Here is a 27,489-nt window from a genome sequence, read left to right on the forward strand (position 1 = left end):
GACAAAAAAGCTTAGGGCAGTGATGAAATAGGAGAGGATAACAACATTTGAAATGAGGTAGGACTTGAGTCATCTAAGTCTTGGTGGGCTAAGAAGTTTAAGTCACAAATGCATATGGTGTGATCTGCCCTGTGATTACACGGCTAAGTGAACAAAAGTCAAATTTTAAAGGCAAGATGCTTAAATGCAGGATTTTGTAGTGCTGTGCTTTTGCAGAACAGAGATAACGGAGGTTTTTTTGGCGTCTCTTTAGCTGCCTCCCTCCCCTGGCCTTGCACTTGGCCTTGCTGCCTCCCTCCCCTGGCCATACATTGTGTTTAAGGAAGCAATTAAAATAGATTTTGTTTCCCTTATTAGACTATAAACTCCTTGAGGATATCGTCAGTCTTGCCCACACACATATCTCTGTACTTGGCAATGTACCTAATATAATAAATTGGGTTTTTAAGTGTTTCCTTAGATTCCAGTTACTTAATGTCAAGTGTGATATTAGTTTCAGGTGTACAATATGGTGATTGAATACTTCTGTTAGACACCTGGTGGTCATTACACCAAGTGAACTCCTTAATCCCCATCACCCATTTCACCTTTCCCCTCACCCCCTTCCCCTCTGGTAACCATCAGTTTGTTCTCTATACTTAACGAGTCTGTTTCTGGGTTTGTTTGTTTGTTTTTCTGGAGCTCTTTGGTTAAATTCCACATATGCATGGAATCATAGGGTATCTGTCCTTCTCTGGCCGACTTATTTCACTGAGCACAACATTCTCTAGCTCCATCCATGTCATTGCAAATGGCGAGAATTCATTATTTTTTATGGCTGAGTAATACTCCACTGTGTGTGTATATACAACATCTTCTGTATCGCCTCATCAGTCAAGGAACACTTGGGCTGCTTCCGTAGTTTGACATGTGTAAATGGTGCTGCAATAAGCATAAGGGTGCATGTATCCCTCCCATTAGTATTCTTGTATTTGGGGCGGGGGGAGGTAAATATTCGTTAGTGCAATTACAGATGGGACGGTAGGCCTATTTTTAACCGTCTGAGGAACTGGCATAAACATCAGTAGGCCGGAACAGAAAACTAAGAAACGAACCCACAACTAGATGGTCAATATATCTTAAAAGAGGAAAGAATATACGCTGAGGAAAAAAATCATCTCTTCAACCAATGGTGTTAGGAAAACTGGACCACTTTGTCACCACATACAAAAATAAACCCAAAATGGATTAAAGACATGAATGTGAGACCTGAAACCATAAAAATCCTAGAAACGAGTCCAGGCAGTAATTTCTGATACTGGTCCCAGCCACATTTTTTTTTTTTTTTTTTTTAAATAGGTCTCCTGAGGGCAAGGGAAATAAAAAGAAAAAACGATCAGGACTAGATTAAAATAAAAAGCTTCTACACAGCAAAAGAAACCATCAACAAAACTAAAAGGCGGCCTGTTGAAAAGGAGAAGATACTTGCAAATGATGTATCTGATAAAGGGTTAGGATCCAAAAGACGTAAACTTACGCAACTCCACACCCAACAAATAACCCAGTTAAAAGTGGCCGAAGACATGAACAGACATTTCTTCAAATGAGCCCATGGATTTTTCGAATTCCAGCACTTGAGTCCTGCTGGTCTCAAGAACTCAGGAAATGTGGCCCCTTTTGCTTTCAAAGCCAACTCTTGAGATTTTTCTTCCCTTTGTGGGCTCCCTGGGGTGATACTTTGTTTCTCCCCTTCTCCCCATTACCCAGCTCCTTGCCAATGGCACATAGACAAGGTCCATTTCACTCCCAAACGTTACCACTGCCCTTCTGACCTTTTATGTGACCTCTTCTCTACCTTTAGTTCTGCCAGTCTCCAGGGTCGTTTTTTTTTGGGGTTTTTAAACGGATGGGAGTGTAATCTAGTTGTATTCATGGAAGGAGGCAAGCTGAGAGTCCTCCTACTCCGCCATCTTGCCAGCCTCTTCCTCTGTTATTTTTGACTACAGGTGTTACAGTTAACCCTTGAGCAACCCAAGGGTTGGGGCACCACGCCCTGAAAGTCAAAAACCGTTGTATAACTTCTGTCAAGGGCCGATGAAGGCTGCAGAGGGAGACAATTAGCATTTTCTTTGTGTGTGTGTGTGTGTGTGTGTGTGTGTGTGTTTTACACAGATAGCACCAGCATGTCTTCGTTTTGAAAAACATCAAAAACATACATATGTGTACATATATGACTAGAACTGGAGAATAGAGAAATGAGGAAGGGAGATTTAAAAGAAAAAAAAGATGGTGTTTAGTGCCCCCATATACTCTTTATTCCTTAGGGTCACAAGCAACATGGCTCTCGGACCAAATCCAAGCTCGGTTTCCTTTCTCTCTCCAAAGACCTGAGACTAGGATTAGCCGTTGGTGCCATGAAATCCTGAAACAAGATGAGGTAGATGATGATGGAAAAAAAGAAATACCGAGGTCAAGAGAGAAATGCAGTGAGAAGAACTCTCTCATTACAAATGATGCTTTGCCTGAATGATCTGCTTAATCACTGCGGTTTTCACTATTGGTGTGCCTTTGGTACTCCAGTCTCTATCACCACCCTGACTGCTTTCGTGAGCTGCAGGCCTCCTATTCAACTGGCAACCAACCCACTCCATGTGACTATTCCACAGGAATTTGCTATTCACTATGTGACTGCTCTCCTCTTTCCTCTCTCCCCTAGATCAGTTTTTCTGTCTCCTTTATTGAGCTCAGCTAAAATCTTTAGATCATTCTTGACTCCAGCCCTTTACCCTGCACACCTGAAACATTCTCTAGGTGCTGCTGATTTTGCCTCTTGACATCGTTTTTCAAATCCTGCCCCAGCCCCACCCCCAACTTCTAGTCTTAATACTTTGTCCTGAGACTTCAGTCCTAGCTTTTGCCCTTCATAGTGGAAATACAGGGTTGGCCTCCTACTTAGGTTTTCAGCCTCCAGTCATGCCCCCGTCCAATCCTGTAACTGCAATTGTGACAACAATGCTTTCCTAACTATATCACTGCCCCTACTCAAGCCTGCTGCAGCGGAGTTTCCTGCCTAGGAAGAACACCATTCTTCCCGCCCCCCCCCCACCCCCAACTAAGGCAAGAATTGAACCAGGTTTTATTTTCTCTCAGAATTCTTCCCTGTTCCCATTTGCCAAAACCCCACTCCATCTACACACTTCTGTTCCCTTTTCACTCTGGGCAAAACTCCTGTTTATTCCCCTCTTGGGCATAATTCTATGTCGCTAACTATGGCATTGAAGTGAGGCATAGTTTCTATTCTTTCAGCATTGTCCCTGGGTGTTCAGTAGATACCTTAATTTGACTGCAGAAGATAGAAGACAGGGTCCTTAGATGGGGATCATAATTCTAGGGCAACCACAAAATATTAAATGACTTGAATTAGAATAAGAAAAAAAAAAGTTGTAGGGACGACTGGGTGGCTGTAAGTTAAGTATCTGGCTCTTGATTTCAGCTCAAGTCATGAGCTCACAGTTGTGAGGTTGAGCCCCGCATTGGGCTCCATGCTGCGTGAGGTGCCTGCTTGAGATTCCCTCTCTCTCACTCTCCCCCTCTGCCCCTCTCACGTTCACTCTCTAAAATTAAATAAAAAAAAAAAAAAAGTTGTTGGTAACTGAGAGCTTGGTAAGAATTCTTGTTCTTGATAATCAGAGGGTAAAACTGGGAAGGTTTGTCAGCTAAAGAGAAGACATAAGAACAATATTTGGCTTCTTAGTAAAATAAACACATGCACACTATACAAATACACACACACACACACACACACACACACACACACACATATAATTAGGAAGAAATATTCCAGTTGAAGACTACATCTCAGTTGTAGGCAGAGGCAGTTCTATTTCTGGCTCAACCATCAGATGATTTTGTGACCTTAGAGATCTGTCTTGGCTTATCTGAACCTGTTTCCTTCCCTTGGAAAAACAGCCTCCTGGCTTGCTCTTTGTGTGTGTGTGTGCCTCTTTATTCTTTGGTCACAGAGAAGTGTAGATTTTAATGGTGGTTGTATTTCAGATAACATTATATGGGAGGGATTACTAATTAATCTTAAAACCTTTCAGTAATATTGCACCACTCTTAAAAATGAAGAAAGGGGGCACCTGGGTGGCTCAGTCAGTTGAGTGCCCGACTTCGGCTCAGGTCATCATCTGGTGGTTCGTGAGTTCGAGCCCTGCGTCGGGCTCTGTGCTGACAGCTCGGAGCCTGGAGCCTGCTTCGGATTCTGTGTCTCCCCCTCCCCTGCTTGCGTTCTGTCTTCCTCTATCTTTCAAGAATAAATAAACTTAAAAAATTTTTTTTAAATGAAGAAAGCATTAAATATCTGTAAAAGGAGTCTGGGTTCTCCAGAGAAATAGAATTACTAGGCTATAGGGTATATGTGTGTGTATGGAGAGAAATTTAAAGGATTTGACTCATGATTGTAGAGACTGATAAATCCAAAATCTGAACAGACTAGCAATCTGGAGACCCAGGGAAGAGTTGATATTTCAGATAGAGTTCAAAGGCAGTCTCCTGGCAGAATTTCTTCTTTCTTAGGGAAGTCAGTCTTTTCTTAAGACCTCAGCTGATGAGGGGAGGCCTACCACATTATGGAAGGTCATCTGTTTTAATTATTAATCTCATCTAGAAATACCTTCACAGCAGCATCCAGCCATGTTAGTCCAAATGACTGGACAGTATTTGCCATGGCATAGCCAAGTTAACATAAAACCAATCCTTACCATATCTAAACCATAAAATTTAAATACCATTGGCAAAATTGGGAGAGAAAAATGTAATGGGTAAGAAGGACAGATTTGCTTGAAAATTCCTAAAATTTACCATCTAAATTTTATGACCATGCCTCTGGTTTACCATCATTAAAACTATGTCTTAGGTCTTATATTTAAACTTTTTTCTCTCGGGAGAATCAGGAATTTTTCCCCATGTGACAATAATGTCTGTCCTGCTCTTTGACTTGAAGGTGATTAAAATGAATACGTTGCTTATGTTCTTTGTACAAATACATATTGGTAAAACAAGATTCACTCTTGAGCCTTTTGAGTAAAAATATGATCAACTGAATACTAAAGTACTATCTTTAAAAAAAACCTTAAGATTCCTGAAGAAACTAATTTACTATATCTGAGTATTCCTTCTGTTTCTGCAAATCACGTTTTTGGTATAACATTTGGTAGAATTGCTAAATTTCTTAAGGAATAATTTGATTTCTTAGTACTTCTGAAAGAAGTGCATACATTTAACTTAATCTGGAAGTTCTGCAATTTTTTTATCCTAAAACTTCTTGGGGAAGATGAAAGCTACTTGAAGAGGAAATGAGGAAAGTGATCATAATGGAGACATTTTTGAATCTAAAAATACTGACTCACATCATTGGGTTTATTTTTCAAACAGTTGAAAGAGCAATATACCAACCAATTCTTAAATTATACTATGCTGGTTCCTCTAATGCATCTACATTGTGACTTCTGAATAACTAACTATAGCATGTGTGAGATGTAATTGGTGCCTAAAATTAGTTTGCTTGCTGGTCCTGAAGCCAGTCCTTTATAATTTAGGTCAGCCAAGAAAATGCCAGTGAGCTAGATTAGCACAGTTCTTGCTGTTTTTGTTTAGCAGCTGCAGGCTAAGAAAACTGAGAACAACATAGGGCTGTATACTAAATTATTATAGAGAATTTACATATTATGAAAATAAAGAGCAAAAAAAAATCACATTTTTTCCATGAGATTACTTGGTTATTTGTCTAAATGTCTGTATTGAGTTTGATTTATGGCATGGAAGGTCAGAAATACTAGTGACTTTTTAAAAAAAAAATTTTAATGTTTATTTATTTTTGAGACAGAGAGAGGCAGAGCATGAACGGGGAAGGGCCAGAGAGAGAGGGAGACACAGAATCCAAAGCAGGCTCCAGGCTCTGAGCTGTCGGCACAGAGCCTGACGCGGGGCTCAAACCCATGGGCCGTGAGATCATGACCTGAGCTGAAGTCGGACACTCAACCGACTGAGCCACCCAGGCGCCCCACTAGTGACTTTTTAATAAGCTCTAAAAATGTGTATGGCAAGTGCTTCTGTATTTGTAATGTTGTCTCACGTTGTTAGGTAGAAAGAGTTCACTTTGGTAAGGGTAATGAAATTAAATGACATTATGAATTTATGAATTATGAATTATGAAATTATGAAATTATGTTAAAAAAGAGAGAGCCAAGTAAATTATTTGGAAATTATGTTGTTTATGTCATTGCACCACTAAGAATGTTTTGTGGACATGTTTTTTTTAATTTTCCCGAATCACTGCCCTGTGGAACTTCAATACCAGATATTGATGTCTTCTGGCCCTTGGAACACAAACCATGGGTAGCATCTAAGATTTCCCACTTCCATGAGAAAGTCCCCTTGTTGAAAATACATGACTTATCTCTTCTCCATTATATTTAGAAATAGAGTTTTAAAAGGATTCAGCTGTTTTTCCTCAGAATGCTAACTTTTTAAGAAAAACTCAGTTTCTTCATCCTTCCTTAAAATGGTTCAAAGTTTCCATTCTTTCGTTGACATTTGAAAACCTCATAAGACATTGTTGAGTAATTAGGACCAAGATAGACTGTTTTCAGGGTTTCAGGATAATAGGCTCATTTGATACTAGAACTTTGGTCAGTGAAATTTGGATTTAGAGAAATTTTATTGGAGAATGTGGCCCTTGACTATTAGCAAATAAATGAGCCATTTTGATGATCTCTATACCTGTTCTATAAATCTTTGGCCAAAGTTAGAATGATTTGTTGCAATTACATATAATTCCACTGAAAAATCAGACTGTCTTACTAAAGAGGAGAAATAAGATACATTCATACTGATAAGGTTAAAAAAACAAACACACACAACTGTGACTACTTGCCAAGCTATTCACATCATTGTGGGAACAAAGAGCTTTTGACTTAATATTTCAGGGATAAATAACATCGAGTTTTTAAGTACAAATTTTAATTTCAAAAAGTAAGACAATGGGCAAATAGTTTTATCCGTTGAAGATGAAATATTTAAACTAAGAGGATATTTTTTATTCACTCTAAAACCGTAAAGAACAGGATTAAATAAATCTTTAAGTCTCTGTGCTTAGCACTGGCTAGCTCAAATCTGTTACGTTGAATTTCATTATTTGTGGTATTTATGCTTATGTATATTTTTCCACTGCTGGTTAGGCCAATTGTATTTTATTAGCTTTATTGAAGTAGAAATGCAATAAATCAGTGAATTACACAACTAAGATGGAGTAACTTGAAAGTATTTAGGGAATTACTAATTTACTAATTTCAGTCCAATTTTAGGACACTTTTCCATCCCCTGAAAAAAGATCCCGTCACACTACAGACAGTTGTTACACCCTTTTCCACGCAACAGGCAACCACTGATCTGCTTTCTGTCTCCATAGATGCGCTTTTCTGAACTTTTCATAAAGATGGAGTCGGCTTGCTTTCCGGTTAGCTTGCTCTTCAGGGTGGGAACTTGGTTCCTAATGTGAGATTCTTTTCTAATACTGGTGAGCAAAGGTGTAAATCTCCTCCTTAGCCCTGATTGAGCTGCATCGTGTAAATTTCAGTATGTTGTGCCTTTTGTCTTCATTCAGTTCAAAAGATACGGTAATTGTCTTTGTAATTGCCTCTTGGACTTGTAGGTTGATGGGAAGTGTTGAGTTAAACTTGCAAGTATTTGGGGACTTCGCAGATTTCTTTCTGTTGTCATTGTGGAGCACAGTGTATAACGGGTATCCTTTTAAATTTATTATTTTAAGTCCTAGAATATTGTGTATCTTGGAATGTGTTCCACGTGAACTTGACAAGAATGTGTGTTGCTCTTGTTAGGTGGTGTAGTCATTAAAAACAACGTTGAGAGTATTCAATTCTTAAAGAGCTTGATTTTCTGTCGAGTATCAATTAGTGGAGCTGGGTATTGGGATTTCTAGCTATTACTGTCAAATTATCTGTTGCTGATTTTGATTGTCACTTTTTTCTTTGTACTTGAAAGCTCTGTCATTAGGTGTGTGTGTGTGTGTGCATGTCATATATAGTGTGACATATATATATACATATATATATATATAGGATATAGGATGGTCTCTTTTATTATATGAAATGTCCCTCTTTTTCTCCAGTAAACAAATTTTATTTCATAATTGGCTTTGTCTAATATTAGTATAGCCACTTCTGTCCTTTTATGGCACTATTTCCCTGTTAAATCTATTGCTATCCTTTTATTTTCAACCTATTAGTACTTTGAATCTAATGTTTGGCTCAATTAGGCAGCATTTGCTGAATCTTGTTTTTTTGTTTGTTTTGGAATTTTTAAAATTCCAGCTTGACAGTCTTTACCTTTTGATTCCGGTATTCAATACAGTGATATTACTGTAATGACTAATATGGTTGGATTCATATCTACCATTTTGCTATTTTTCTCTCTCCGTCTTTTTTGTTTGTCTCTTCCTTTTATGCTGCCTCGTTTGGAATTAAGTAGATAGTTATTAATGTAAAGAAACCAACAAAGGAATGAATATGGTATTGTGTGTGTGTGTGTGTGTGTGTGTGTGTGTGTGTGTGTGTGTGTGTTTTCTCTAGTGGTTGCTCTAGGAATTACAATATGCATTGCTTGAGGTTAGGATCAATAAAATGCCAGTATAACTTGGAAACTCAGTTGCAATACGGCTACATTTCCTTCCATCTGCTTGTGTTATAACTGCCATATTTTTACATCTTAAAGTCCAACAGTAGTTTTACAATACTTCATGCAGTTAACCTTAAATCAGTTAAGAGATGCAAATACATGTTCACAATCTCTTAAAATTACCCTATGTGTTTATCTGTTTTGGTGCTTTACCTCTTCCTGTGGATTTAAGTTACAACTGAGCATGACTTCCTTTCAGCTGAAGGACTTCCCGTAGAGCACGTATGTTAGTGGGGGATTACCTCAGCCTTGCTTATCCGTGAATATCTTTTATTGCTCTTTATTTAAAAGGAAAGTTTTGCAGGATACAGGATTCTCAGTTGACAGGTATTGTTCTTAAACACTCAACACTTGAATATGTCCTCTTACTGCCTGCTGACCTCCCTGTGTATGAGAAGTCATTTTTCCTCTTGTGTCCTTCAAGCTTTTTATTATTTGCTTATTTATTTCTTGTTTTGGGATTTCAGCAATTTGACTGGGATGTTCCTACATGTTGTTGTTTTTGTTTTGGGGGATTCTTTGGGCTTTCTGTGGATTAATGTTGGTCAGCAAATTTGGAAAGTATTCAGCCATTTCTTAAAAATTGTTAATCCTTTTGTGTCATTTCTTTTTGGGACCCTCATTTGCACATATGATAGTATGCTTGATGATCTTCTCTAAGCCTCTGTTTGTTCATTTTTTTTCCCATTCTTAATATTGCACAATTCTTATTAACTGTTCCGGCTCGATGATTCTTTGGCCACTCCGAGCATGCTGTTGATGGCTTTGTGAATTTATTTCAGTGACTGTACACATGTTTCAGATGATCTGGGATAAGAGGAAGCTAGAAGTATATGTAAATGCTTCCTACCAGCTACGTTTCTTGGTGTTCTTGGGCTGTGGAATCTCCAGGGCCAAGGAAGCAGAGAGGCCTTGCCCTCCAAGGGGCCTCTGTCTGTTACTGAGTGGAGAGGTCTGTGACTGTCAAGTACTTGGCCATCCGATTGCCAGACCTTGCAGAAATGAGGTGATAGCTGCTGCGCTTGCCAGCGTGTCAGTAAAGAGCAGATGGGGTTCTCTGTGGTTCCTTAGGTCTTACAGAAATCTTAGAGTGCATCCTACTCCAAATATTCCAAGTGTCTGGCTATTTGGAAGCAGAAGATGTTTTTCTCCGATCGTTTATCCGATCAATCATTCATACCACAGTTGAGAACCTTACGTGTTCCAGGTGTGATTTAAACACCGGCAATACAGAAGTATAAAAATGGACAAAAACTCAAACTCCATGAAGTTCGTTTGCAAACGGGAATCCACAGGTGATAAAGAAATGAAGGGTCTGTCGTTGTGACCTATGAGGTGGTGATTGCTGGGGAGAACAGTAAGGCATGGAGTGATAAGAAACCGTCGTAGAGGGTGACCTAGGAGTACCTGAATTGGGAAGAGAAAGTTACCCTTGTGGCTACCCATGGTGGTGGGACACCAAATACAGAGGTTCTGCAGCTTGTACTTGGTAGGTTCTAGAAAAAGCAAGGAGGCCAGTGGACGAGAGCAGAGTAAACAAAGGGGCTAATAGTAAAGTACAAGGTCCAGAAAGTATAGGGTCTTTGGGGTCAGTAGAGGGATGTCTTGGACAAACGATAATTGAAGAGCATTACTTGGGTTACTGCGCTGAGCATCTACTCTAGAGAGCAAGGCTGAATACTGAGTTAGAACACTATTGGAAGAATGCAGGCCAAATATAATAGCAGACACAAATAGGATAACAGTGAAGGTTATGGGAAGTGCTTAGATTCAGGGCATGTTGTGAAAGCAGAGGCAACAGTAGTTGTGATTGGACATGATCTGAGACAAAGGAGAAAATAATATCAATATTTTTAGTTTGTGTTACAAGAAATGCAGAGTTACCTGTTTTGATAGAGGAAAAAATCTAAAGTGGGTGGATTTGGTGGATTAACAGGCGTTAGTTTGGGGTGCATGAAGTTGCAGATGCCCACGAATTATCCATACAGAGACTGGCCGTGACTGCCGCATACTAATCTGAAGTTCAGGGAAGAGAATTGTACGAGGGATAGAAATTTTGGAGTTGTCGATGGATATAGAAGTCACACCTAGGAGACTGGGTGCATTTACCAAGGAAATGGGTCAACTGAGAAAAATCCCTAGGAAATACAGAGGAATCTCCAAATGAGACTGAGAGTGAGCCACGCCTAAGAGAAAAGGAAAACCGGGAGGGTCCATGAAGTAAAGAAAGAGTATTAGGGATGCATGGGATGACTGCTGTCAAATGTAGTCATACGGTCAGGAGTGTTAGATACGTGGTGAAGATTAGTAACTGACTTCTGGACTGAGAAAGAGGGATGTTGCTGATGATTTTGACAAGGGTTGTTTCAGTAGAGCTGGTGGAAGGGTCAGAGCGATGACTGGAAGAGATTTAAAGTAGCGGCATGGGAGAGGTACTAGACAGCAAATGTAGACTGCTTTTGAGAAGATTGCTATAAAGGGGACAGAAGGGGAAGCAGAGAGCAGTAGCTAGAAGACTGGGGGGGGGGGGACCCAAGAGATTACTTATTGAACTCTTCTATTTTGAAAAGGTAGATGCACAGGGAATTGCAAACAAAATGTACAGGGAAGTCTTGTACCAGTGGAGATGTATCCTTAACTCAGTTTCCCTCCAAAACAACTTACGGCACTATAGTACCATATTAAAACCAAGAAATGGACGGTCCTATATCAGAGGTGAAGATTCCATCATGTGAAATCACACGTACCGTGTGTGTGTGTGTGTGCGTGTGTGTGTGTGTGTGTGTGTATTCTACATGGTTTTATCAGATGTGTACATTTCTATAACCATTAGAACAATCAAGATCCAGAAGTGACCATAATAACGTGGTTCCCTCGTGCTACACCACTTTGAAGCCACATGCCTTGCATTCCTGACCCCTTGGCAACCACTAATCTGTTCTCCACCTCTATAATTGCGTTTTTTCAAGAATGTTACATAAATAGAATCATTGAGTATATAACCTTTGGGGATGGACTGTTTGCAAATGTTTACTTATTTTGAGAGAGAAAGAGAGCACGAGCAAGGAAGCGTGGGGAGATCGTGACCTGAGCTGAAATTAAGAGTCGGACACTTGGGGCACCTGGGGGGCTCAGTCGGTTAAGCGTCCAACTCTTGATTGCGGCCTGGATCATGGTCTCACGGTTTGTGAGTTGGAGCCCCGCGACAGCCGCGCTGTCAGTACAGAGCCTGCTTGGGACTCTGTCTGTCTGTCTGTCTGCCTTTCTCTCTGCCCCTCCCTGCCAATCTCTCTCTCAAAAAATAAACTTAAAAATAAAAAAAAAATAAAAAATCAGACACTTAAGAAAAAAAAAAAGACACGTAACTGACTGCGCCACTCGGGTGTCCTGGGGACTGACTTTTTATACTCAGCATAATTCTCTTGAGATTCATCCAAGCTGTTGTGCCTAACAAGAGTTAGTTCCTTTTTATTGCTGCATGGCGTTCCATGGTCTTTTATACCCATTGAGGGACATTTAGGCTGTTTGCTGTTCTGAGCTGTTACAAACAAAGTAACTATGAACCATTGTATACAGGTTTTTATGTGAACTAACTTTTCATTTCTCTGGGACAAATGCCCAAGAGTGCAAATGCTGGATTGTATGGTAAGTGCATGTCGAGTGTGTGTGGGTATATGTGTAGCTATGTGTGCGTTGTGGCACGTTTTTATTTAATTGCTAGGTAACATACAGTGTAATGCTAGTTTCAGGAGTAGAATGTAGTGATTCATCACTTACATAAACACCCAGTGCTCCTCACAAAGAATCCCCTCCTCAATACCGAACATGCACGTTGAGTTTTTTTTTTTTTCTTTTGATTTTGAGAGAGGGGGAGAGAGAGCACGAGCAGGGGAGGGGCAGAGAGAGAGAAGGAGAGAGAATCCCAAGCAGGCTCTGCACTGTCAGCACGGAGCCCAGATGCAGGGCTCGAACTCCTAAACTGAGAGATGATGACCTGACCCAAAACCAAGAGTCAGATGCTTAACTGACTGAGCCACCCAGGTACCCCACCCACGTTGAGTTTTACAAGATCCTGCCAGACCGTTTTCCAGAGTGGTTCTGTAATTTCATGCTCCCACCAGTGATGTATGAATGACCCAGGTTCTCCACACCCTGGCCAGCATTTTGTGTTGTCAATCTTCTTAGCCATTCTGATGTGTGCATAGGGAGAGATTGTTTTTCCGGAAGGGTAATTGCAGAAACATTGGGAGCCTACCTGTACCTCCAGCCTCTTCTTAGAGAACTTGAATATTGAGTCCCAGCTGATACTGTAAAACTTTGAGCAGTTGCTGTGTCACGTATCCATATAGACATAATGTCGGTTTAAAAGAAGGCTGTGCTTAGTAGATGAGGTTTGGAGATCATCTTGCTCTGTGGCATGAAGGGCCGTGAGCTCGGTACAGAGACCCTAAACCTGTCACCAGTGAGAGCGATGATCAGTGAATGTTTCCTTCCATTTCACAGCATGAAAGCTGAATGCAATTGAGTAGGGCGTATCTGGGCACTAAGATTGCCCAGATGAAATGGAAAATGTATAGTACTTAGTGGCAACGTAGGAATGATGAATTTGAGTTCATGGATATTTTAAATCTATAGATCTGTTGATCACAGAGATGAGAATATGTAACTTCAAGGTACCTATCACTTGAGATAAGTTCATTAAACACTGGTGAGCCTAACACTAAACCACACGATGAAAAGAATGCTTGAAAGTCATAGTAGGGAAAAAATAGATTTAAATGCATAAGCTGTATTAATAAATAAACAAAACACTTGAATATACATCTGAAATATGAAGTTTGAAGATTTCCACCTTCTAGGATATAGACTGTTTTCATGCTTAGACTGAAAACAGTTTTCTCTAAGCCAAATTGGTTCATGGTAAAAAAAAAAAAAAAAAAAAAAAAAATCCAAAAAGCAAAAAGCTGTAGAGAGCCTTTCATAATGAAGAAGGAATTACCTTGTGATGGAGAAAGGGAAACCTGAAAAGTGCCATTTGCAAGGGACGGCAGCCCCTTGGGAACCCGAAGGAGTCTGTGCTGTGGTTGTTTTGCTGGGTGTGGGGCTCCCTCTTGATGCTGCTTGTAATAACTTGACTGAACAGATGTAGCCACTTAAGGTCATTGGAAACATGTCAGCTCAGGAAGGTTGATCAAGGAGGCATTGTGACTTGCTGCCCCATGCTCAGGGGGAAGCCTTTATTGAGCCAATGGGTCTCCTGGGACCTCGAGAGAGAAGACAAAACAAAGCAAAACAAAACAGGAGATGAGCGGCCAAGTGTTCAGAAGGCAGAGAGCAAAGAGTTGAAACCCAGAAGGCTTTGGTGTGTGTGTGATTTGTATTTTAAATGTTATGAACTCCTGATTTATAAAAGATCATTTAAAACATGATTTTCTGAGAGCTAGAATTGTTGCTCAAATGCTTGCTTTCCTGCATTTATTAATCTTGTACTTGATGTATAGCGTTTTGATGATACAGTTCCAAAAGACTTAACAGGGATGAGTAAAGGAGCATCTATAATTTCAGGTTGACAATCGTCATGATCACAGAGGGCATAAGGGTTTAATTGTGCTGAGGACTAAAAAGTCACAAGCGACCCCTCTTGTCTATGAATGTACAACCATCTAAACAAAAGTAATTGAGAGTCATATACAAAGGATTATTGATAAGGAAACGTGAAGTCAAACAAGAACATAGGCTTAGACATTTCCATAAAATACTGGTCATGAGTGTGTTTTAAGGGCAAAGGCAAGACTATGTAGAGAATTCTGGGTGGCGATTGTTGGGGAAAGGAAATACTGGTTTCTCTTAATTCAAATGGAAACCTTAAGGAAAAGACATCATGTGTAGGTAAGTGGATGTGATTGTTGAACTGCTAGGAGACTTTTCAGGCATCAGGGGCTACTTTATAAAACCAGAATCACAGAACCTTTATCTGCCTGTGGAAGCTACCTTGCGGTCTGTGTATATGTGTGTTTCTCACAGCCATTAGAGCAGTGACTTTGACTTAGCAGGTACTAAGTCAATGGCATTAGCTTGATCAGTAGGACTTGAAAAGGCAGAAGGGATAGCTTTCCAAGCTATGGTGATGGAAAGAAGTATTGGTGAGAGGCTAACTTTGCACAAACGTGATGGGTAAGGTGCTGAGGAAGTGGAGAGATTTGGGAGCATTTTACTCTGAAGGCCATGACATCTGGCATGCATAATAAAATGGGCCTGGCATATTGCAGAGTCTAGAAGCATAAGCTTCACCTTTTAGGTTGCATGAGAGAACAGCCAAAGTCAGGTAAGAAAGAAATCTGGCAAGAGACAAGGAGGTATGTGTCTTCATTCTGCTGACGTTGGCACATGCCTCTGAGTGATTAAATACAGGGTTTGGCATTATTGAAAAAGTTGATCAAGCTTTTCTAGAATATTTTTCTTGACTGAGCTTACCGCGTAGCACATTTCAGGACCTCATAGTTTTATTTCAGATTTTTTAATAAAGTGCAGCGATTTGTGATGTGGGACTCTTCCCATTAATACTTAACAATAGAAAAAAATCACATTTGAATATTTCAAATAATGCTGAAACAAACTAAAGGATCATTAGTTGTGAATCTTAGCATAGTTCAAAGGAAATACATAACATAAACTTTGAACCTAGGGTAATAGGTTGTAATTGTACATGAAATCTAGGTTCTTCATAATGAAACTCATATTTTGATAAGTGATTAACTCTTCAAATTTGTCTTCATTTTAAAAGAATCAGAATAAAGTGAAATGAAAATGCATGATTTCAGTTACAGATTTTTTTCCTTCAGTTTGTTTCCACATGGTACAGATTTTAAAATAATTTATAGAGCTGTATCTGTATCTTTTAAAGTGAGGTAAATAGACTTCTGTTTCTAAGAGACAATTAGCTAGATTTTGAGTGAGAATGACCTAAGATTTTAGCATGTGCAATAAAATCAAATTGATCTCACAGCTACTAAGAACTTACTTATTTATACCACGGTCACATTTGTATGGCTATTTTTATAAATTCTTACAAACCAGAAAACTCCTCCCCCAAGTATGTCAAGCTTAATTTTCTGCTCTGTGGAGCACAGCTAGTAGGGTAGCGAAGCCCAGTGACATTTTCCACAGTGTGAGTTGCCAACCACTAGAAGCCTGTGGCAGCATTTAAATCTACAGCAAACAAACTAACAACTGGTTGAAGAACAGATTATGTAATTCTTCTTCAATATTTCTTGGCGTGGTGTTAACATCACTGTCAGAATCCTAAAGGCAGAACTTGGGAGCGTCTGCTAGGGCAGGATTTTAGTGGAGCCAGGAGCCAGTGTAACCTGTGCTGTGGTGCAGGTGACTTTGGTTAACTTGTCCATCTTGTGTTAAACTCCTAAAGAAATGGATCCTATTTGAGTGGGCTCACTTAAGTGTGTGTTAAGGCTGTGAGTTCAGTGGTCGTTACTGCTACAGCATAGCCTATATTCATGTCTAAGTGTCCTGGAGAGCATTGATGAATAAGATAATAAGCCTCTATTTGGGTTCTAATAAGGCTTCAGTAATTAGATGAAACCCACAAATTGAAACATTAGTAATCGCAGTGGGAAGAGTTAAATTCAGAGGTACTAAAAATACTATATGAACAGAGTAAAACGTCAAAAGAGGACCTCTCCAGTATAATGGACAAAAATACTTGTTTGTCACGAAACTCTATTAAGGTTCTAGAGGAAATATGATTATAAACGGTCCTATTGTAGTTCCTCATTTTTTTCCCTGGGTCTGTAAATGACATTGTATGTATGCACAGTTATATCTCATTTACTTGGAAATGGTGTTGAACAGAAAGGTGATGAACAAGGACATTTTCTAGATAATTGGAACATCTCCTAGTTGCCAGATTTAATTTATTGTGCTTTTTAAAATTGAATGTAGATGTATTTCCCAGCCTTACCTTAACAGAAGATGTTGATCATAATTGAACTTCTTTTTGCCATAAGGGTGTTTCCTTATAGAATTTAGAAAAACAATATATTGTGAACTGGCCATATTCACGACACTGTAGTATAGACCCTGGGGATAGTATAGAAGCTGATAGAGATCGTGAACATCTCACATTCTATTGTTCTAAATGAGTACTTGTAGGACTAGTACTCCTACCTCATGTGATTATGATTTAGTTACAATTCTGCCTTACATGACAGAATATCAGTTCCTTAAGGGACTGTACGTTCATTTCTTTTTTTAATGGGACTTTCAGAGAAAATCATGGATGACTGCAGTTGAGATTTCAAACTCACTATTGTTAGTTGATGGATTGGAGTTGATAGATACAGAAAACTGGAAATCCTATCGTTGTTGGAGGAAAATGTGACTGTAGTTTAATATGGAGGGAAATTGAAATACCCTATTTTGTGTTAGCACCTTACTATAGCTTGACGTCTATTGTTTAAAACAACATAATTCCTCATTAAAATGTTTGTAAAACTGTCAGTTTGGTACACATAAATTAAAAATATTTTTCTAAGATAGCTCAGAGTGGTAACTCGGCAATATTCACCAATAACCGATAGCTCCTTGCATTTTTTGAGAAGAAATAAACACTGTGACAGATGGAACAATCAGCATTTATAGTAAAAGCCAGGATCTTACCTTTTCTTGCTCTACAAAGCAGTAAACAGATAACTGAAGAATCCATTCTCACCAAAGGGATTGAAAGATAAAAAAAAATGATTTTCCTTTCTTCTGTTATGTTAGGGAAGAATATATTCTCAGAAATTAACACTTGGGTTTAAGTGCATCCTTCGGAAAGCTCTGAGATTATGGCATGTTTCAACAATGAAAAAAACAAAAGGATACATTCAGGAAAAAAATTTGACTGAGTCATAACCTACACAAAGTAAATCACAAGAATCTAAGTGTGCACTCTGAACATGAGATGTGCTGGGTTATACTTGCGTGAGCCCACTAGCATAAATGCACAGAATATTAGCACCAGTCCAAAGTACTCCCTTGTCATACTTGCTATTTAATACCTCCAGAGGTATTAATCGCTATGATGCATTTTTCCACTATAAATTCATGGTAATAATCTTTTTTCAGTTTTATGTAAATGCAATACCCTGTGCTTGATTTTTGTTTCCATTTCTCCATGTTATCTCTGTAGGATTGATGGGGTTGCAGGCAACAATATTTTAATATCCTTGGTGGCTGGAGAGCTGTTGAACAAATACAGCATAATTTATTAATGAGTTCTATTATTGATGAGCATTTTCCTTGTTGGCGGTTTGTGGTTTTCATGAGTAAGAAAGCTATGAAGATTCTGGTTCACATGTTTTGGTGCACGAACATGGTCATTCCCTGGGATACACCTAGGGGCCATTGCTGATCAAAGGCTCTGCATTCATTTGTTCAACTTCAGCTGTACAATCTTTTAAAGTAATTGCACCAATTTACACGGGACCAGTCACGTGTAAATTTCACTTCTATCTGCTAACACCAGGTTTTTGTAATTGGAGCCATTTTTCTAGAAGCAATCTCCTTTTACCTTTCATATTAGTGTACAATCCATCTGGCATTATTTTTATGTTTTGGGCAGAGTGTGAGGGAAGTGGTCAAGCCTCATTTCTTGTTGCACATGCATTTGCAATTTATCAAGCACCATTTACTGAAAAGATGCAATTCATTGTTTTCCCCATTCATTGCAATGGCATCTTGGTCATCAGTTAGGTACCTATATATGTGCGGCTGCGTTTCTTGACTCTGTCCTATGTTGTAAGTTATTGGCATAAAGTTTTTTTCTGACATTTACTGCAGAGATATCCTTATTTTCTTTTAAAAATCTTTTTTAATGTTTATTTTTGAGAGAGAGAGACAGAGCATGAGTGGGGGAGGAGCAGAGATAGAAGGAGATGCAGAATCTGAAGCAGGATCCAGGCTCTGAGCTGTCAGCACAGAGCCCTACATGGGACTCGAACCCAAAAACCATGAGATCATGATCTGAGTCAGTCAGACGCTTAACTGACTGAGCCACCCAGGCATTCCAAGATGTCCTTATTTTCATGTGATACTGCTAAATTTCACTTTTGTCTTCTTAACGTCTTAAGAGTTTCTAGAAACAGCTTTTGGGTTTTTCCATTATATACCTGGTTTCAACTCAATTGATTTCTGTATTTGTTCCTTTCATCTATTTTTGAGTTGTGCTAGTCTTCCCCACAAGTGTTGTAAAATGTTTTTAAACTTTTATTTTGAAGCAAGTTGAATTTCAAAACATTTGGCAAAGTATTACTAAGAGTTCCAAAAACCCATCACCCAGCTTCACTAAATAGCAACATCTTATGTAATAACTGGTGTAATTATGAAATGATGAAATTAATATTGATACAATTCATAAGCCTTCTTTAAATTTTGCTGATTGTGCCACAAATGTCCTTTTTGTACTTCAGGATCCATTCCAAGATCATACATTGCATTTAGCTGTCAAATCTCTTTATCCTCCCTTGATGTGGGGAACTTAAACTTCATGTATCTTCATGACCTTGATGTTTTTGAAGAGTGCTGGCTGCTCAATTTGGGGAATTGCCCTTAATTTGTGTATGTCTGACATTTCCTCATGATTCAGTTCAGGTTCTTCATTTTGGCAAGAACACCTCAGAAGTGATAAAGCGATCTCAGTGCCTCATGTCAGGAGTTAGGTAATGTTGACATGTTTCATTCCTGGTGATAGTGAATTTGATTACTTGATTGAGGTGGAATCTGTCAATTTTCCCCACTACAAAGGATGTGTGTGTGTGTGTGTGTGTGTGTGTATTATATATATATAATTTTTATATATATATAATTTTTGTATATATATAAATTTGTATTTAATAAGTATCTTAGGGGAAACAGTTTTAGACTATTCAAATATCCTGTGTTCCCATATACTCCTCCCTGGTAACATCAGCCTCTTATCAGTGGTGCTTGCTTCTGCAGTAATTATTACTCTGATGTTTGTGAGACACCGAATCTTTTTTTAAATGTCTATTTATTTTGAGAGAGAGAGAGAGAGAGAGAGAGAGAGAGAGAGAGAGCGCACAGACAAGCAGGGTAAGAGGGAGAGAGAATCCCAAGAAAGCTTTGTGCTGTCAGCAAGGAGCCCAATGTGAGACTCGATCCCATGAATGGTGAGATCATGACCTGAGTGGAGATCAAGAGTCAGATGCCTAACTGAATGAGCCATCCAGGTGCCCCCCCAAAAATACTATATTTGCATCATTCCTTGTATATTGCTTTGAATTCTACTTCAAGAATAAGCTATCTCCTCTTTATTCATGCAATTGCTTATTTGTAGTATAGACTCAAGGATATTTATTTATTCCAAGAGATACAATTCATTGTTATTCACTTTATTCTAGTTTTGGCCACTGGGAGCTCTTTAAGAAAGCTGGCTCCTCTATTCCTTGGGCTTGCCACCAAATTTTGAGCATTGGCTTCCCTACTGTCATGACAAGATCTTGCTGGCTTTTCTTGCCCCATTCCCTTAATCTCCTCTCTGCCTCATTCCTGAAATTGACAGTTTCTCCAAGGATTGTTGGTTCATTTTATTGAAGAAGGGTACTTGGAAACCAAGATCAGTGATCACACCTAGGACCTAGATCTTTGCCGTTGTTTCTAGGTCCTCTCTCACCTGACGGAGATAGGACTTACGCGTGTATATATACAAACAAGCATGTACACACATCTATCTTATATCTAGTAGTGTGTATATGCACATTCCTCATTGTGATTTCATTGATATATCTGATTCCAGTCCAACATAACAGGGTTCATTCTGGCAAACTTCCCTCCGTCACTAGTGATTTTTAACAACGAGAAACCTCATTCTCATTATCATCAATAGGTTTAATTATTATAAATACACATGAAGTACTTTAAAACACAATTTGATAGCACTGTGAAAAATAAATCTTTAGCTACAGTACAATATGTGTGTAGCCTTAAAGTAAGCAAGCAAAACACGGTTTCAAAAGTCACTTAGATGAGTTCTCTTCATTCCTCTCCCTTTCAGTGTGGCTATATTAATTTATAATGCGATAACCATGAAGAATATTTCCGAGTATTAATGTCATAATTCTGTTATTTGTAACACTAAGTTATTGGATGTACTATTCCTGATTCTATAGCATTTTCCAAGTGTCAAATCATTCATAAGTAGAAGGTTTCACCCTTCCTTCTCAGTTCTTCTACCTTTAATTGATTGATTTTTTTTTTTTGTCTCATTCCTTTTGCTAATACTTTCAGGACAATAGTGAATAATAATGGAGAGAATGTGCATCTTCCCCCTATTTCGCATCTGAATAGAAATGCTTCTAAAGTCTTCTCATTAAGTAAGATACTGGTTTTAGAACTGAGGAGTGTAAATATTTTTCATCTCCGTGCCCTCTATTTTCTTGAGTAGTTATTATAATGAGGGAATGTTGAAATTTCATTAAAGCATGTATGGACATACCTATGGTATAGGATGTTAGTAGATTTCCTAATATGAACCAACCTTGCATTTCTGGAATAAAACACACTTGGTTGTATGCATTAGTCTCTTAATGTGCTGTTATTTTCTGTTGGGTAAAGTTGTAGTTAGTACCTTTGTGTTGATATTCATAGACAATACTAGTCTATGAATTTCATAAAATGTCTTTTTTTGAACACAGCTCTTAGTTGAGGTACCAACATTTTACTGACTTAAACAGAAGTGTTCTCTCACTTCCAATTTATAGTGTGTTGGAACAATTGGAACAACTTATAGAGCGTTGGGACTATTTGGTCTTTGAATATTTTTTGGATTTCACCTGTGACACTGTCTGGCTCGGTTGTTTTTATGAGACTGATCATTAATAACTTTCTCTGTTTCTTCTGTGGAAAATGATCTCTTGAAACTTTGCCTCTCTGGGGTCAATTTTGGTAGTATGTGTTTCCCTGGAAAGTTGTGCACTTCATCTAGATTTTAAAACTGAAAGCAAAGATGTCTTTTATAAGCTTAGATGTTTGTAGAATAGACCCTTATGATTTTCTCTTGTTTTACCTTTTTTAAAAGTTAATTCCTCGTCACTTCTTAATTTGCATAGTTTTACCTTTCCTCTTTGTTTTTCTGGTCAAAATAGCCATGTATATTTTGTTACAGTTAAAAAAAAAAAAAGTCTTAATTCCCTCATTAGGCTACTGTTTTCTGATTCTCTGATCACTTTCGGCTTCTGCTCTTTGTTCTTCCCATATCTATTGTCCATTGACTTTTGAGAGAGAAATTTAATTTGTTAAAATTTTTTCATTGCTCCTAATGAAAATACTTCACTGTAAGAAAAAAAAATGTGATAACAGGATATCATGAAAGACTTCTTTTTTGGAAAATAACCAACTGATTGTAAATTTTTTGTGGAAAAGAGATAACAATAACCAATGTGATCTAAAAACAAAATCAGAAGATGCAAATAACCAGATATCGAGACTATAATGTTCGAGTTACTACAACAGGGTGGTATTGTCACAAAGGTGGACAAATGGATCATTGTTTGGATCTAGAAAAAGGTGACACAAACATAGACTCAATATTTATGACAAAAATTAAATTGCAATTTATTAGGGGAAAGATGGTATGGGTCAGTGGTGTATACATATGGGGAAAAAAATGATTCTTCACCTCCTACCTTAAATCATACACAAAGGCCAATTTCAGATGGAGCTTAATCTATATGTAAAAGATAAACCATAGAACACTATAAGAAGACAGAATATTTCCATGACCTTGGACTGGGCGAATCTTCCCAAAATAAGAGCTAAGAAAAACATGAACCTTAAAAGACAAATGATCAATGGAAAACTAAAAGATTCTTACTCAACCAAAATTCATTGAGAGTGAAATACACCACAGCCTAAGAAAATACTGACAGTAAATATTAGGAATGATGCTAATTAGAGTAAAACCTTGGTTTGTGAGCATAATTCACTCCAGAAACAGGTTTGTAATCCAGAGCACTCATATATCAGATCAAATTTCAAGAACCATTGGCTCAGTTGTGATCATGTGACATTTAGCATCATGTACTACTCATATTGCAAGACCTCATTATCAACTTAAAATTTATGAGAAATGTTTCCTCGTCTCATGGAACACTTGCAGGAGAGGTTACAATCCAAGGTTATACCATATATATACACATACATACACATATATGTGCATACATATATACACACACATACACATGTGTATGTATGTATATGTACACACACACACACACATACACAGTAGATTCTTAACCAGAATATATAAAGAAAGCCCACAACTAAAATAACAAAGTGGACAACGTATTGAATTGAAACTTTGAACTGAAACTTCACAGTAGGTAATATCCACAGAGTCAAACATTTTTAAAACCTTCACTTTTCATGGGGGAAAGGCAAATTGAAACCACAGTGTAATGCCACGATATGCCCACTAAGGTAACTAAATGAAAAAGACTGAAAATCCCAAATATTAATGATGATATAAAACAAACCGTAGTTTTACATACCGCTAGAATAATAAATGTCTCGCTCGTGCATAGGCACGCACACACACACACACACACACACACACACACACATATGCATGTAGGACTGGCTGAAAAATAGTTGCATTAGTCTCCTCTCCAGCTTATGTTGCTAGAAATTTGATAGGTTTTTGAAAAGGATTTATAGGAGACATTGCTTTGCCTTCTCATTCTCTCTAAAGCCAAAGGTTGGCAGAGGTGATGAGCTAACACCAGAAGATGGGAATATTGGATGAGTTCTTCATGGAACAATCAAAATTTATTCCCTAAGCAAACAATGAAGAATGCCGATGATGGTGGTAGGTGATAAAAATGGGCAAAACAGTATAGAGCTGGAAGGCGTGAACTTGAGACTGGAGTTGTTGAAAGGCACCAAGCAGTGTTACAGATGTGGGATGTTTCTGACTCAGGAGAAGCTGCAGCCAAAGAAGAGTCCTCCTGGGAGAACATTGCAAGGGATTCCAAGTCATTCATCCCAGCAGTTGTCATGTGAATGGTGGAGATTGGGGAAGAAAGGAGGGATGAAAGAGAGGGGTGGGGAGCAGGTAGGGTGGGAAGTCAGGCCCCTCTGGGTTGATTGGGTTTTTCCAGATGCACGTGCCTCGGAGCTACAAAGTCTCTCCCGCAGGTGTGAAATAGCGTCAGCAGACAACATAGTGACAATCTTGGAGGAGGCCATCAGGTGCGCCCAAGGAACTGGAATATACCAGTAGACAGTTGTAACTCTAGGCAACGGGTGTGCAATCATAATTGAAAGGAGGAAAACCAAACGGGATAACAAATATGGGCAAACATTTTCATCTTTACCATCACAAAAAAGCAAGCTAAAATCAAAGCCAACCAGGAAGTTCATTTCCTTTGCCTGACAAATACCAAAAATGTAAAAGTTACATCCAGTGACAGCAATGAAATCAAACTGCTTGTCGTTCTGTGTCATGACTAGCACAAATACCACGTTCTAAGAAGACGGCCTGTGAATATACATTGAAATCTTGCACCTGCTGGTCGATCTGGTGATTCGACCTCTGCAAGCGAAGCCAATGGTTAGGAACGTTGATTTAGAATTTGCTTGCTGGAGTTAGACTATATGGATTAAGGCTGTGGTTCTGTCATTCCTATTGATGTAAAATCAAGCAAGTTACTGAGGCTCCTTGTGCCTCAGTGTGCCCATCTGTAAGATGAGATTAATTACAGTACCTACCTTGTCAGGGTATTAGGAGGATTTTTATACGTAAAGCAATTAAAACAATGTGCCTGGCAAATGCTAAGCCCCACGTAAGACCTTGTTACTATTTTAGGTCTGCAACTGCTCATCAAAAATTCTAAAGTTTTCAGAAATCAGACTTTGTTAGATTTTAGAAAAGTAATATGAAATATATAGAGGCAATATGATATAATGCCCCCCCCAGGGTGTTCTGGGGAAGGGCCCATAGTTAAACCCATTAATACTTTCTTTGTAAATTATAAGAATATTCATATTGAGCATTGTAAATAGTGGCTTCATGTCAGTTCAGGTCAGATGTGATTTTCCTACCAAATAAGAATTAAGAAAATCCTTAAGAGAATTGTTGGAGTCTGGTATTGTCATAAGGGTTTACGCATCTGTGTTCGATGATATAAAAAAAGTGAAACTTTATGTAAAGTATATAATACATTATTTAATAAAATATTTATGAACTATTAAAACCTTGAACTGCTTGTTCATATTGAGTTAATACGAACTGCTTGTTCATATTAAGTAAGTAAACAATACAGTATTGTTATATGTGTAGGAAAAAAGCTCACCTTAGAAAAATAGTCTGGAAAATAATATACCATGTTGTTAGCAATGGCTATAATGAGGTGGTGGAAATAGGTTAAATGTTTTTATTTTCTATTGTATTCAGATTTCTAATAAAGATACTACTATTATAATGAAAAAAAAAATCAAATGGACTTAGTATATAGCCTTAATTGTTCTGTAAATTTGATGAGTAATTTGAAAAAGTTGTCTTTTGTCCATTATCTTTCCGTGGTAGTAAATGTTAGTATAAATCACTCCTTCTGATAATTAAGTAGAAACATTTCTTTGAATGTTCTAATGTGTTTCACATGCTGAGTTTCATTGGCTAATTTCAGTTGAACTCTGTCTCGTAAAACTTAGTATAAACTTAAGGCAAGTTTATGAAAATTAGTATTTTTCATGAAACCAATAGTAACAGCTAAATTTGATATATTTGGGTGTGCCTGGGTGGCTCAGTCGGTTAAGCATCCGACTTCAGCTCAGGTCACGATCTCACGGTCCGTGAGTTCGAGCCCTGCTTCGGGCTCTGGACTGATGGCTCAGAGCCTGGAGCCTGCTTCTGATTCTGTGTCTCCCTCTCTCTCTGCCCCTCCCCCGTTCATGCTCTGTCTCTCTCTGTCTCAAAAATAAATAAACGTTAAAAAAAATAAATACATTTGATATATTTGCTCTTTGCTATGGATAGCATCAAAATATTCCAAATCACTCTTCCAACATGGGAGTTCAGAAGCAGCAAAGGCTTTGGAAAATCAGACAGACGTGGCTTCAGTCCCAGTTGTACTGCTGTCTTGTTGTGTAATTTGGATAAATTACCAGTTGCCTGAATCTTGGGTTCCTTATTTGCAAAAGAGAAGTAATAAGTCAGCTGAAGATGAAATAAGAATTTCTAAAAAGTACCACCCACTGCTTTATATTACATGCTCAATAAACGAGTGTTCCCTTTTCTTTCGCTGAGAAAAAGGAGAAAAATGAGGGAAGGGATGAAATAACTACTCGTTACTAAGCCACTGTTGAAAGCACCTTTATTAATTTGTTCCTTTCATGGTCATCTGCAGAAGGTGTCCACAGCTTGTCCAAGAGGGAGGTGGGTGGCTGAAATGTGACATGAAGTCTGGGCGTTGGACCCAGAGCCGACATTCTTGATGAGTAGGTTAGCCTGCCAATGAATTACGCTGAAAAGATAGGATGAGGCTAGTATTCATGTGGTTTGACAAGTATATGTAATATTGAAAAAGTAACGATACAGCTTTAACAGATATGTGTTCGTTTTCTGTCGCCACCTGTGTTTCAGGACTTTGTGAATGGTGCTTTGGAGCACCTTCAGTGGTCACTGCTCATCCCTCTTCCCGGTACACTTTCTGGAAGGGACCAGCACACATCCAGTTAACTCACGTCAATGGGCTTGTGGAACAGATCACGCTCATCTCACTGAGATCGGGTAAGAGTTTCAAAATATGTTTGCTCTTTGCAGGTAGTATCTGACCTCATGAGCTGCTCTGAAATCTTTCTGCCTTGTTAGAAATGCGAGAGTTACGTTAAATAACCAGACACATGTTGGAAGGGAAAAAATAGGCAAAAAAACATGGGTATATGGATTGAAATGTTTATTACTAGCTAAGCATATGCTGATGTACTTAAAGTTATTTTTATTACTTACGTAAAGTATAGGGACTTAGCATTTAGTACAAGGTGAGTTTCAACGCAAGCATTCTTGTAAAATATAACAGCAATACAGTTTTATGAAACCTGTAATTGCTGTAATCTACATTATTTTTACTGCTGTAAAATGACTGCAAATTGGAGAGGCTATCTCCTTGAAATGGGTTATGATGAAAATGTACCTATTATGATTATCTTTATGCAAATCCTTCCCTAACTGTGAGCTTCCTTTACCTGTACTTCAAATCCATGTGAGTTCACTTCCGTATATCTTTTGCTCAACATCAAAACCTTCTGTTTCAATACACTAAATTGCCAGTCACTCCAGTTGGGCTTAATCAGCAAAACAGACCTGGATTTGAAAAAAGACGGTAAAGTTGAATCAGAGTGGTTACTGCAGGCAGTCCTGGAGGGTGATGAATTAAATGACCAAAGGTGACAGGCCATCTCTTAGAAGGACACTCTAGTAGGTACCATGAGGACACAAGCTACGTGATGAAAGTGGTGCTTTGGCCATAACATGAATTGGTCTGGGGTGGGTAGATGTTGAGAATTACAAGTTGTCCAAAGGTTTTGCTTCTCAAGCATACAGGTTATTCTGCATCTCAAATACCTGAGATTCCAGGTAAGTCAGTACTCCTAGATGTAAAAGGAAAGACACTGAATATTCAGGTAGAAGATTCGGGACCAGACCTCTTGGGATGCATATTCACCTGCAATGTGTAA

At 38.5% G+C, this 27,489-nt stretch overlaps 1 protein-coding gene across 1 annotated transcript in view; it reads left to right on the forward strand.

Moving 5' to 3' along the window:
• The window catches only part of DLGAP1 (DLG associated protein 1), an 884,156-nt gene that overhangs the window by 94,485 nt on the left and 762,182 nt on the right, over window positions 1-27,489 (forward strand). The window contains exon 2 of the mRNA XM_042911414.1: window positions 26,396-26,542. The gene's annotated coding sequence lies outside the window, so the exon portion shown is untranslated. The remainder of the gene's footprint in view (window positions 1-26,395; window positions 26,543-27,489) is intronic.

This window comes from Panthera leo, chromosome D3 (genome assembly GCF_018350215.1).
Source record: "Panthera leo isolate Ple1 chromosome D3, P.leo_Ple1_pat1.1, whole genome shotgun sequence".
In the NCBI taxonomy this organism is placed as follows: domain Eukaryota; kingdom Metazoa; phylum Chordata; class Mammalia; order Carnivora; family Felidae; genus Panthera; species Panthera leo.